General features: G+C 47.6%; 1 protein-coding gene across 4 annotated transcripts in view; it reads left to right on the top strand.

Annotated features, from left to right (window-relative positions):
- The first annotated feature begins 6,125 nt into the window (after nucleotides 1-6,125).
- The window catches only part of LOC121871443 (plexin-A4-like), a 67,388-nt gene continuing 60,125 nt past the window's right edge, over nucleotides 6,126-13,388 (top strand). For all 4 annotated transcript variants that reach the window (XM_042373747.1, XM_042373746.1, XM_042373745.1 and 1 more), the window contains exon 1: nucleotides 6,126-6,562. The gene's annotated coding sequence lies outside the window, so the exon portion shown is untranslated. The remainder of the gene's footprint in view (nucleotides 6,563-13,388) is intronic.

Here is a 13,388-nt window from a genome sequence, read left to right as displayed (position 1 = left end):
GAGGTTAGAAGGGGTTGAGGTTAGGAAGGTGTCAGAAGGTGGGGGACGTCGTGAGAGGAGGAGTGTCAGGATGGAGGAGTGTCAGGATGGAGGAGTGTCAAGACGGAGGAGTGTCAGAAGAGAAGTGTGAGGATGGAGAAGTGTCAGGAACGCAGTAATTAACACGGAGAAAGTTTTGAAAAGCCTCAGCAAGTAGTTTGGAGGATAATAGAGAAGCCTCGTGTGTGTGTGTGTGTGTGTGTGGGTGGGTGTTTATGTATGTTTGTATGTATGTATAAAAATCATCTTATGGTATTTTGTCCAATTTTCCCTTTAACAGTAAAAATTTTTAACCAGAGTAAAAAAAAAATAAAAAATAAAAAAAAATATAAAAATTGCCTTCGTGATTTTGGTCGAGTTAGCTTACATGCACAGAGCTTGAGTAGTGTGGTAGAGAGATTCGTTCATTGGAGGATTTTTATAACTTTTAAATGAATAGCGATTTAGCACACAGTATCCACGGCACAAATGGTGGATCTCTGCACAGTGTTTGGAAAGGTAAAAAAAAAATTGGCTTTTTTTTTTAAATGGTGGACAGCTGCGTGGCGATAGGGAATGGTAGGGAGGTGATAGGGAATGGTAGGGAGGTGATAGGGAATGGTAGGGAGGTGATAGTGGTGATAATAATAACAGTGATGATGGCAGGACTCGTGTAGTTTTAGCTCCAGTATTGTAAACAACAGGTGTCTCGCTAATTAACGCTTACCTTGCGTGATTTCCCTCGTGGCGGCCATGAGAGTAGAGAAGAGGAGAAAGGAGAGGAGGATAAACGTAAGGGAAGAGGAGAGAAAGGGATGATAATGAATATAGGAGAGGATATAGATAGAAGGGAAGGAAGGAGAGAGAGGATAAAGATAGGAGAAAAGAAGGAGAGAATAAGGATAAAAGAGGAGAAAGAGAGAAGAGGAAGATAATAAAGATAGAAGAAGAAGAGGAGGAGATAGAAGCGTGGAGGTGAGGGACCGGTGGCAGGTAGGTACAGGTAGGCGCCCCGGGGATGATGTCAGGTACTGTTGATTGGCAGGTCGCGGTGGTAGACTGACCTAGCTGTAGGGGGGTGGAACAACTCACACCTCATAATCTCCCCCTCACAACTCACAACTCACACCACACTCTCACCTCACACCGCACTCTCACCTCACACACATATTTCTCACCACACCAACACACCAATCCTTCACAACGATCATTCTACACCACACCCCCACCCCCACCACACCATACCATCACCACACTACACCCCCACCACCTGACTCCACCCTCCCATCATCAGGTCAGGTCAGGTCAACTAAGAGCAGCATCATCTCCACCCCACTCTGGTGTACACGGTGGAGCAGCGAAGTATAAAGGAGAGAGCTATGTTAGGGGCTTTGTTTTCCTACCAGGGCCTCACCTCAGCCTACCTACTCACCCCTCTCTATCTACCTGTCTACCTACCTACCATTCCCTCAATACCCCCTCCCCACCTACACCCCCTCACCTTTATCCCCCCCTCCCCACCTACACCCCTTCTATCCTCCCTTCCTTACCACAACACACCTGTAATATGAATCTTCAACAGTGGGCAGGTAAAGCGGGACCAGCGGTGTGTGTGTGTGTGTCCTCAGTCCTGGATGCCAATGGTGTTTTAATTGGTCTTTGTACTGTTATCCATGTGCTTTTACCTATACTGTTATTACGAGACTAATTACCATGAAATGAAAGTGAGTGAGTGAACGTGGTGTGAGGGGCAGGGGGGTCGGCGGGGCGGGGCAGGGTAGGGCAGGGTAGGGCAGGGCGGGGGGAGTGATTCTTGTTACTAATGGTCTCACCCGGGACGAGATTCTACAAGATAACACGAGAGGTTCAACGAGATAACACGAGACATTACCATAACCTTCATCCCAGGTCGTGTCGTGGTGATGGTGTTAACATGGTCACTATAGAGATTATGATGACTCATTGTTTATTTATTTTTGAGATAGAATCAGTCTTATTGTAGTAGTAGTAGTAGTAGCAGTAGTAGTAGTAGTAGTAGTAGTAGTCTTGCTCTGCCTCAGGGGAACGAGAGCTTCTGCCCCAATTCCGACAACTGCTGCATATATTGACTATGAGGCTACAGTCACTGAATGCCGCATAGATCTGCGGCTCAACTAATTGAACACAGATAGGATAGCTACTTATGTATTAGGATATTTAATATTAAGGTAATTAAATGGTGGCGAAGGTGTGGCTATTGGGGGAGGCTGGAGGCCACGTTATATAAAAAAAGTAGCAGTAGTAGTAGTAGTAGTAGCAGTAGTCTTATTGTAGTAGTAGTAGCTTGTAGACGTACTGAACTGTCTGAAGGTAAGTTTAAGGCATCACTTTGGTGTTTATTAAGGTCGAGAGATACAGTATAATGACGGGTTAATGGTCCTTAATACTGTATTGGTAGGTGGAAATAAGACCTCGACCTGAGAGAGTCAGACAGACAGACATACAGGTAGTTGGGTTGTTAAAGAAGGTTATTAGATACAGACACAGGTAGTTGGGTTGTTAATGAGTGTTATTGTTATAAGACATACATACATACATACATACATACATACATACATACATACATACAGATTATATGGTTAAGATTTTAACTTGTTCCCCTAGACTGGTGATTCACTCTCTTACATCGTTAGGTATGTGGCGCGGGGGGGAGGGGGTGCACATGCGTCTTTAAACGATCATAATTTACTAGGTGAACACTTCCTCCCTCCGCTGTGTACACAAGAACATGTGCATATTCCTGTCTTCCTGTTTACACTTAACTAGATTTAGCAGGTTTAATTTATTAGTGTAGGGGAGAAAATCCTGCTTAGACAAACAGACGGTAGGCAGACGGCGGCGGCGGCGTGGCTGTACATGACCCCACCCTGGGTAGCGGAGGGTACTGGTGAGGTGCACACACACAGGTGAGCTGCCACCGCCGACACCACTTCCACCATCACCACTGTCACCACCATTAACCTCACCTTAATATTCAAACACAGGAGATAGATAGTCTAGAATCCTGTGTGTGTGTGTGTGTGTGTGTGCGTGTGCGCGTGCGTGTGTGTGTCCTACAGTATACAGTAAGTCTTTAGGATTTACTATATACCAAAAGTTAGAAATAGTAAAAAAAAATAAAATAAATAAATATTTATATCCGGGTGTAAATAAGGCGAGAGGAGCGGGCGGGCGTCACCCGTGTGTTCGTTCACTGTCTCGAAACAACATTTTTAGATCTCCTGAAGACTAGGAACCCCCAGTTTAATTCACCTGATTATTAACCACCTCGACGCTACATGAGGGCGGGGTAGGGTGGGGGGGTTAATCGTCAGGTGAAATAAGCTAAGAGGTGTGTGGGGCGGGGGAAATCTTCACGTCCGAACACCACCACCTGTTGACAGACTTGCTGGCATCACGAGTTGCTCTACCTTACCTGTCCCACCATACGAGTTGCTCTACCTTACCTGTCGCACCATACGAGTTGCTCTACCTTACCTGTCTCACCATACGAGTTGCTCTACCTTACCTGTCTCACCATACGAGTTGCTCTACCTTACCTGTCTCACCATACGAGTTGCTCTACCTTACCTGTCTCACTTTCCTGGACAACATCTCTCGACTGTCTTAAATTATCTCCTAATATTAAAAAAAAAATTTAAAATATGTGTATGGGAAGTCCTACCTATTTGTCCTTCACTCATACAAGAAGAAGTCCCAAATCGCAAGTCCTTCACTCCTTCAAGTCCTGGCGTCTCTACTTGAGGGGTGGGTGGGGTGGGGTCTCTTGGGGGTGATTCAGACACAGTGGATGCTCTTATAGGAGGCGTCAGAAGGTGTAAAGCCTGGCGGGTTATGTTTTATCAGGTTAAGTAACGTTTTGACCTGTAGCTTATAACGCCGCTGGCCCAAACGTGTAAGGTTAAACCCACCTCAGCCTAATCTTCGTGATGAGGTTTCTAGGTTAATGTTTTCGAAATCCGTGGTGTTTTTTTTTGTTTGTGTTTTTTTCAGGAACAAAGAAAATTTGTTCATGAAAAATATGTTGTGACGTGTCAATATTGTCTCCTGGGGTGTGTTGATGTAGGGGAGGTGACGTGTCGCTGTTCACGGGGCACTGACTGGGATGTTGAGTAGACGTTTGAACGGGAGAGGTGTGAGGGCGGAGTGAGAGGGTTGATGAGGGGAGAGATAGTGGTAATTAACCCGAGTGGGCTATTCAGTACTATACCACGCGCGCCTCCGCCATACTATGTCTGCACCATACCATGCCTGCACTACCACACTACACCATACCATGCCTGCACCTCACCATACCACGAGAGGCTTTTGAGCACCTCTGATGGGCACCCTGGCATGTGTAGGTGTTTAGGGCATGTATGGTCTGACGCGTAGAATACAGAAGGTGGTCTGAAATAGGTAGGCTCAGACCAGGGAGTGACAGTGTAGGTGTTGGGTCTATGACGAGAGACCTTGAGTGCATGAGGATTAAGAGTGTGTAGGTGTTGGTAGTGTAGGTAGGGAGAGTTACGACGTTGCTGTACATGTCAAGTGTACTGCTGTGGCATGTAAGTGTAGCGCGGGTGGGACCAGGGTATGAAGGTGTAGGAGGATGTAAATAGAGAGCTTGTCGGTGTAGGATGTGTAGCAGAGGTGTGAGCATGACTAGGAGCTGGTACTTTCACCGTGGTGACCTGTGGAGCCCGGCGAGGGGGGGGGGGGTAGAGAGAATCATCACCCCCCATCTTCCATCCTCCACCACCACCCTGGGGCAGGAGAAGGCGAGAACCCGGCCTGCCTCTCTGGACACCCCTCATACAAACTGTTACATCACTGCCTAATAATTATGGCACGACTCAAGCTACACAGTAAATGTGGTGGTTGTGGTGGCGTCTGGGTCGTGATGTGTTGCAAGGAGAGTAACCTGGAGCTGTGCCTATATGAACATCGTGACCCCGTCCCTTATTGCCTACTGTTGCAACACATCCTTATGGTTATCCCAAAACACAAGCTGCATTGTATATGTAGTGTGGGTGTGTTGGGTGTAGTGTGGGTGTGTAGGGTGTTAGCGTGGGTGGTGGTGACACATGGCAACTCGTAGTGCACGCGGCTCACAGTCCTGTTATGTTTATTGTGGCGTGTGAAGTGTCGGGGCGCTGGTGTGGCCCACGGCTACGACTCAGAGATCCGTACGTTAACATTTTCCCCTGTAACTGGGAATGAGAGAACGCATCTCTGGTAACGGTAGAGTCTCTCTTCATTTTGGACACCATTTCGGCCATCTCTTGTTATTATGCCTTAATTAAGTGAGAGTTAGATGCGCTCTTGCGTGAACATTAAAGAGAGAAAATTAAACGTACGGGCCATCTCCAGGTCCGCCGCCCACCACCACCACCACACTTGCTTTTATATCTAATAACAATTCAAGAACTGTAACTCAGCCCCGTGTAACTCAGCCCCGTGTAACTCAGCAGCGGGTTTAGGTGAGGTGGTAGAGCGGCTGGTGGTGGGTAAGGGGTGTTTAGGAGGACCTGGAGGGTTGGGTTCGGTGATGGTGGTCTGTGAACGAAATACCGGGGGAGATTATGACCGGGAGAGAGCTGCACCGGGAGGTGGAGGTTACAAGGGGATGAGTGTGGAGGGTGAGGAGGGAGGACTGAGGCCGTGACGGGCAGTAGCGGCCACTGGGAGCCGTAAATAAGCACAACATTGAGCCAGTTGGTCCTGGAGCAGCCGAGCCTAGCACGCACACCCGAGCCACGCCACCACCTCCCTCCTGCTCCCCGGAGATACCTTTATATAGTAAACACTGCTATCTTTACCCACAAACTGTTTACAACATCCAGGCAGTATTCTGATGCATAGTTTAATACAATTGTGTGGTAAAAAACTTTATGGTGCGTTGCACAGGGATACAGACACAAGGGTGGTACATTTGCTTTAGGTTAGGATAGAGTTGGAGGGAGACAGTAGTGTGTGAGGGTCGCTGGGGCGGGGGAGATGGGGCGAGGGAGAAGTTGGGGGTGTGGGGGGGTAGGGGCGGGGCGACGCTGGGTGGCGGTGGTGAAGCCAGTGACCAAGACCATTGAGTTTAGTAGTGAACTTGGCGGCCGTGTGCACTGGTGTCTACGTCTGGCGGACCGCCCTCTTCCTCGATTTTGCTCCTGCATTTGGTTAATGTTCTTTTAGTCATGCTGTTGCTGTTACCAGGCACAGGAGACGTGACGTGATAATATCCAGTGATAGTGGTGGTGTTGTGTATACTGAGAATTGTGTGAAAACCCAGAAAACTTGTGTGGATATATCGTGAAACACTCGATTGTTCTCGTGAAGGCGCCCAGTGTTAGTGATACTCAAATAGAAATACTAAAATTGCGTTTGTGATATATTTCTTGAAAGTACCAGAAGGAATAAGATGTGAAGTGTTGTTGTGGTGTATAGACGAATGTGTTAGATTAGGAGACAATACAGTGTTCTGACAAGAGCAGACACACCAACTACCAGAGACGGCTGTCGTGTACTGCAGGTAAGACTTTATCCCCCTCAAAAATTATGAACAGTTGTGTGGTGCTTGTATGTGTCTACTGTATAGTTGAAAGATAAGAGTAAAGCAGTAAGCAGGCTGTTGAAGGCTTAGGGTAGGTTAAACTCGGCTCTTGTGGGGAAGGGTTAACACAGCAGCAGCGGCAGACCAGTTTGGTGGCGTGGGAAGCTTTGGTCCATTGTTGTGTCTGCTGTATTGTGGTAGCGAGGAAAATGTGATCAGTGAGGTGGTGGTGTACAAAATGTTTATGCATTGTTTTGTGCGTGTAATGGAGGCCTTGATGGTGCACTCGACCGCAGTGGTGGTGGGGGGAATATGTGGATACTTGCGTTGTTGGAGGTCGGGCGGGGTAGTTGGTGTTGGAGGAGTCGGTGGGCTGTGTTGGGGCAGGAGAGGGTGATGAGGGGGGCAGTTAGATAGTCAGCCAGGGTATGGTGGTGAAAGACTATGTACATGTTGATGTTAGTGACGAGGGAACGAGTATTAAGCACCATAAGGTGTGCTCAAGGCAGTGGGCAGAGCAGGAATGTGGCGAGCCAGTAAGACGAGCCTCACCAAACCTGACCTAACGGGATAAGAGGGATTAGAGAAGATTGATATTTCGTCTGTTTCATTATTTTGGTAGTGGGAATTTGGTCGGCGGGGAAAGATTTTCGTACAAGGATTTCGTGTATTGGAAAATTGTGTGGATGGAACTAGTGGGCGCATCGTGTGTTGAGGGAGGCAGCGGCGTGATGCACGCCGTTCCCCTGCCAGCGGTCGCCCTGGGGTAATTGTCTGGGAAAACGGGGGAGCCAACAGTGCTCTCGTGTTTCCATTTCATCCGTAATGCCACTTGAGAGGCCATGTAAGGACGCTTATGATTTGTCGAGGGAGAGGGAGGAAGAGCAGAGTCAGCTGCTACTGCAAACACAGCCGGAACTTCACTCACTCCGCCCACCTCCGTTTTTATCTGGTGTGAAATACTGAACGTCGGTGAATCATTTTCTTCTTTAGGTCGTTTCTGCAAGACGCATTTTGTGTAATACCAGAGATTACCAGACATTGTTTCCAGTGCTCGTCTCCGCCCCGCCTGCCCCTCATCATGGGCTAGAGCTAGACTGTCTTTATTGCCTCAGGTCTACTAGGTTGTTGAGTCCGCCGGTGTCTGGTGTGTCACTACAGACGGGTTCATGAGGTACACACATTATTGGAACGTGTCACTCGGCTATCCTCTTCAGTAGTGACAGTGATGTGTCCATAGTTCATGTAAATTATGGCAACAGGTTGAAAAGTCTCGCGCCGAAGCGGTATCATAACGTGACTGACTATAAATGAGTTGTAGACAGCACACTCGAGTCGGGTCTAGACGAGAGATTCTTATTATCAGTTTTGGCAAGAAGAAAAATGTTGTGGATTATGTAAATTAGACAAATGAACACGTGTAGCTCTAGTAGGTAGTTGGCTTGTCATTGGAAGTACATTGGGCTGGACGAATTATTCCCTGAAAATAAAAATAATGTACATAGTTTGACACTGTAATGTGTTTTCTATTTACAGTTTTATGAAGACAGACACCCACGACAAGCCCGAGTTCCTTGTTGTCCATAAACTATGAGAAACAGTTTCCCGTATAGCCACTACACCAATATTTTCCTCGGGTGTCTTCTTAGGTTGTCCGTGTGCTTTATTCTAACCTAATCCCACAATGATGCTCAGTTGGTAGAGGTTGGTGTGGTTGTGTCTGGTGCTGTGTTGCGGCTCGTGTTTGATCCTGTCGACTGTTTCTCCTCGTATGTTTTGGTGGGTTGTGCTGCTCTCCCGGGAATCAGCGAGGCGTCCTACTGGATTGCTCCGGGATGCTGCTGCCATTCCACCCCAGTTCCACTGAGGAATGGGAATGGCAGGAATTTTTCGCCTCTTGCCGGAGGGTGAGTTGTGGCGCGGGCTGCAGATAATGGAAAAGGCCTCAAAGTTTCTACACTTCTGAATATATTTACCTCCGCGAGATTTATAACCCAAGTTTTTACTGTTTTACATAATCTGTCGTTGATGTATTGCAAAAGAGTCAGGGGTTAGGTCTATGGCCCGGGGGGTAACGTGGTATTTAGCCGTGTGGTGGCCGGACACCGGGTTGATTATTAGCACAATTTATAGTTAGTCGTGAAGGTTGTCTCTAGCGTTGCCTTGTTCTTGTGTGTTATAAACCACTTGCCAATATTGTTGTTATTGTTCTCTTTCTTATTTCTGGCTAAATAAACCGTTTCTATACCAAGTGGCAGAGTTAGGTGGAGTGGTGGTTGTACTGAGCGGCCAGTCTAATGGTTTCTTCACCGAGGCTAGTCAAAATAACCAGATTATTTTACGCGTGAACTAAACGGGAGACGAAGGACCGAGCAGTCTTATACCTCAGCCTGTCTCGGTTACCAAGTGGTGGTGGTGGTGAAGGCGGGCTGGTAGTGTCGGCGGCAGTTTTCCCCCCACGAACAATGGCGATAGGGATCGTAGCCCAAATAATGGTGGTAAAAGTGGAGACTCTTAATGATGGTTGAACCCGTAGTTGCCCCACACACCTGGCATTACCTGTGTGGGGTGAGGGTGCAAATCTTGGTCTCTTTATTATCAGGTGGTGACTAGATCTAGGTAGTGTCACCCCATTAATGGAACGCGTAGGTCTCTCCCTTTACTCTCCATTACAACACCCCCCCCCCATTAATAAAAAAAGATGGCCCCTCATTCCCCATCACTGGTAATAATGGGTAAAACCTTTTCTTGCAACATTCCTGGTGGTGGAGGAGGAGGGGGGGATGACCCTGGGGGCGTTGTGGTGGTCACCTTGTCTCCCCTGCACGACCTGACCTCTCAACCCCTCCCCCCACCCCCCCTCTCCTCCCACCCCGTCATTGCACGAAAAAAAGTGCCGCGTGAGGAAAGTTTCTCAGCTTGACGGTCGATCTTTGTTTTGGCTCCGTTATCCACCTGGGAATTAAAACTTGTAACTGAACGGTTATTGTTCCAACACTGAGTCTGAGCTGACGTGTGATGACTGTGTGTGTGTGTAAGTTCTTTGTTCTCTCTCTCTCTCTCTCTCTCTCTCACGGGGGGTGTCGTGAACGTGACCCCCAATCTCCTTCCCCCCACCTCACCCACAAGAGCTCAGGCACATTACAATTTTCCATGTTTGGTGTTATTAGGGAGTAAAAAGTGTGGTGGTGGTGGTTGATGTTGTGGTGGTGGTGGTGGTAGTAGTAGTTGGTCCCGGGCCACAACACACCTCTGGGCATGACACAACCCTGAGATAAATATCGTTTGGGAAGGACCTTTGCTCTCTCTTATTTTAATGTATCTATTTTTGTTTTAAGTGTGTGTGTGTATGGGGGTTTGGCTTTAGTGTGTGTGTTTGGGGGGGCGGTAAAGTGATGGGTAAAAGTGTGTTTGGGATTGTTTATGGTGATGGGTGAATTGAATTTTACCCCCCCCCCATCCATACAGCAGCTAGTTTATTGTGCACCCCATAATCTGTGAGCGACAGTGCAAAAGGATTACACAGTTCACAGAGGGTGTGTCTACCTGCCCCTAGTGGTCAGGATAATGTGAATTTTTCCAGTATGCTATTTAGTTCAATACATAGGAGTGGGTTTGTTCACAGCGGCATGAGGGACATAGTCTCAGTGTCCAGTGTGTCTGTGGTAGAGGGGGGTTGGGACTTCGGGGTGACGGGTGAGGGTGTGTGGGCGTTGCGGTGGGTGTCGCTTCACTCTTAAACGATCTTGTGGTCGGGGCGGGGGCCGTTCCTCTTCCCTCCTGCTGGGTAAAATGTTCTGGAACACGTCTCCCCCCCCCCCTCTCCCCCATCTCATAACAGGAACACCTCCTTCCCTTTGCTCTTCCCCATTTCCCCTAGAAAAGTCCCTTGCTTTCCTCCCCATCACCCACTTTAATTGAGCTCCCCATCATCCACTTTAATTGAGCTCCCCATCACCCACGACAAACACCATACCTTCCCTATCACTCACAGGAAGCTTCTCCCCATCACCCCCACCCAGAAGTATCTCATTCCCTTCAGGAGGCACCCACACCTCTTCATTGGAGTACTCGGCCCCGCCCACACCCTCATAAAGAGCCCTTAAACCTTCTCACCACCGTACGAGACTCACAGCCCACTCTTTCAAGGCCGCAACAACTTCAAGGTAACCTAAACAAGGCCCCCCACCCTCCCTAGGATCTACCAGGGGACCCTAGTATGTGTGTGTGTGTAGGGGAGTGTGTTATAAGTTGGTGCTTTGTTTTTATACCACGCCAAGATTATGATCCGAATTTTATAACCGGTAAATACTTCTAATGGCAGTAGAGACGATGATGATGATATTAATGCCGATAACCTTCAACTGTTACCTCCATATATGGCTTACCTAGAGGTCCAGCATCATGGCTTCACGCACATCTGTTGGTCGAGATTCTTTACGATGGCCGCCAAGACCTTCCTCACCACCAAAGGAAGCCATAATCCTCCTCTTACATGTCCCCATCAATCCCCCCCCCCTCCCCGAACAGTTTACCGACCAGTTGTCCTCAAAGGTCATACGTGTTGTCTCTATAGTTCTTCCACGTCTCTTGATAATTTCGTCATATATACCATACTTCACTCTAAAGTCGTTTACAGTGTGTGACCTCCAAAAATTTCTTCTCTCCTCCCCCTCCCCCCCACAAATGAGGCCCCCTCTCCCCCACCTATCTCTCCCCCATTACTCGTGGCCTGGGGGCAGGTCAGGACGGGCGGGGACACACACATGGCCCACCACCACTAGCGGGTTCTTTGGTCCAAGTTGTCAGGAGTTACTACGTTAAATTTCTTCCCTGAATTGATTTTCGAACGCAGCTGACACTCCATTAACCCGTGTGTGAGAAAACGAACACAAAATTGTACCGAGACTCGACCATAACTAAGATAGAGAGGGATTTTGTTTACGTTGGAAGATTTGAGGTTGGTGGAGGGAGTGAAGGAGGGGGAGAGGACAGACCGCCAGTGTGGGAACCATCTTGGCCAGGTCGCCTGTCTACATACCACACCAGTTGACGTATTTTTTTTTCACTTGGATCTCTAAATTTATAACAAGTAAATACAAAAAAATAACATACACGGTAATACGGGATTTACATTTTGTGTGTATGTGGAATAATTAATGCAGGAGGCTCCTTTATAAAAAACACCCGTATTAATATTCTGAATGGTGACCTTTAGATCAGCATTAACCACACAAACCTTTGAATTGAATTGAAACATTTTATTTAGCCAGAAGAATACAGATACAGAGTGGATAATAATAACAATATTAACATGGCTGAGCCAGTTGAGAACCTGAGCTCTCTTTGAGGCACCTGATATATACTATACATTTATCTCAAGGAAGTATTATGTAACATATAATATCATCTGGAATAGTACAATAGCATGGTGGTAATAAGTACATCTCATAGTGTTACCACGGTTCTCTATTTTTCCCTCACACTAGAGAAATATCCGAGAACATTGTGGATTGGAGACGAACTGGTAGAGAACACCATTTTAGACGTATAATTGAAGGATTTTGATTACCAATGCCTTAATTATATCATTGTGATTTGATAACAAGTGATAGGTGATGGCGAATAGTGAGATGGGTACAAGAGAGGTGTTTATTCATCCTAGGAACCAGTGGACGGATTGTGGTAATGGTACGAACTCTTGGATCATCCCTCTAGATATGATTAACACCAGTGCACTTTGTTCTCTCTTATATTGTTGTGATTGGTGAAATAGTTGCCAGCTGTTACTTTCCGTGCTGTATGAACAAACTTTCCAATATTTTTGTTATCCTTTTTACATTTTTTTATTTGAGTGCTTAACTAACGTTACTTTTTTCTTCTTTGGTCTGTCCTCCGTTGCGTGTTTCCCTTAAGCAATATACTACGGGGGGAGGTGGGGGGGGGGGGAGAATGCGTAGGGTTAGCGTGTCACTCTGATAGCCGCGGTAACCCTTCTGCAGGTATAGCGTGAGTAAGGATAGTACAGTACAGTCTGGTCACCTTGGCAGCGGTTGGTAGCGTGTCTCGTGGCGTCAGCTGTTTGATGGGAGGGTCAGTTTATTTATTTTTTTTGCCCGTGTTTACATGCATTACAGAACAACCAACGTGGAAATTTATCGGTCATGTTATCCTGATGGTGTGAACTGCCCCGTGGTTTGTTGAGGACCTCGAGGCGTGTGTTGTGGAGAGGGTTAGTGAAGTGGTTAGTGTAATGGGATGGATGTGGGACGGAAGACAATGGTGATGTGGTGTTGCTGGGATGGGAGGTGGTGATGGTTTTGTAGTGATGTGATGGTTGGAGGGAAGGGAAGGGTAGACTGTGGTAGGATAGGTGCTGTGATAGTGTAGTAGGGTGTTGTGATGTGTTGTGATGTGTATTTGTGTTGTGGGGGACAAAGTTAACAGTGAGGCAGCTAATGTGGGTGGTGGTGGGGGGGGGAGGCACCATCAAGGGTCATGATCAATACTTGATAATAGTGGGTGTCCCCCGCCTACACGCTGCCTCACACACCCATCCACCCTCCCCCACACCTTCCTATCCTTCCCCCACACCTCCCCTCTATCCTATCAATTCTCCACCCTCCCTCACACCCTCCTTCTATCCTCCCCTCCCTCTAACCTCGCCTCCCCCCCTCCCCCACAAGAGCTTTCCCTACACTCCCTCCTTCACCCTGTCTCCCCCTTCCCTCCCTCGTACACTCCCTCATTATCACTTCCATCATCCACTCTCCTCCTGTGTTGGCCCTCGTCACCACTACACACA

This window comes from Homarus americanus, unplaced genomic scaffold, assembly GCF_018991925.1.
Source record: "Homarus americanus isolate GMGI-L3 unplaced genomic scaffold, GMGI_Hamer_2.0 scaffold45698, whole genome shotgun sequence".
Classification (NCBI taxonomy): Eukaryota; Metazoa; Arthropoda; class Malacostraca; order Decapoda; family Nephropidae; genus Homarus; species Homarus americanus.
The sequence above is the reverse complement of the archived record's forward strand: the minus strand, read 5'-3'. Positions and strand labels throughout refer to the sequence as shown.